This window comes from Octopus bimaculoides, chromosome 27, assembly GCF_001194135.2.
Source record: "Octopus bimaculoides isolate UCB-OBI-ISO-001 chromosome 27, ASM119413v2, whole genome shotgun sequence".
Lineage (NCBI taxonomy): Eukaryota > Metazoa > Mollusca > Cephalopoda > Octopoda > Octopodidae > Octopus > Octopus bimaculoides.
In genome coordinates, this window is record NC_069007.1 from 16482575 (window position 1) to 16483264 (window position 690).

The window sequence follows — 690 nt, forward strand, 5'->3', positions numbered from 1 at the left end:
ATCCATCCAGCCAATCGTCTGCACTTTGTTGCCATTCTGGTAATGTGCACTTGGAAAGAAGTATCATCACTCATGTCGATACCCAGGTCTTTCACTGATTTAGGCTCTGGGATTGAAATTCCCTGTGGACCAGTGTACTCTGTAAGTTTAATATTCAGTTTTGGACGTTGGTAGCGCAGGGCTTGGAATTTTTCACCATTAAACTGCATATTATTGTCCTCAGCCCATATATATACATATATGCATACATACATGCATACATACATACATACATACATACATACATACATACATACATACATACATATACAGACACACACTCACACACAAACACACACACACACATATATATGTGTACGTATATAAGTATTTATGCATATACCTAATTATACATAAGTGCGTATAATATATATAAAATATATATACATATATATAGATATGTATATATAAATATTTGTGTGGCTGCGTGTCTGTGTGTCTGTGTGTCTGCGTGTCTGTGTGTCTGTCTGTCTGTCTGTTGCGTGTATTTTCCAGATCATTTCTGATGTGAAACATGCCAGATGTTAGTATAATTTCCAAATATTACAGCAGAGATAGCAGAAACGCTGCGGGAATTTGGGGTTACTGAGGGGTTGAGAAGTCATAGAGGGAGTGGATAGGCGGGCAGCGGGAAGAAAATGATGAGTGGGC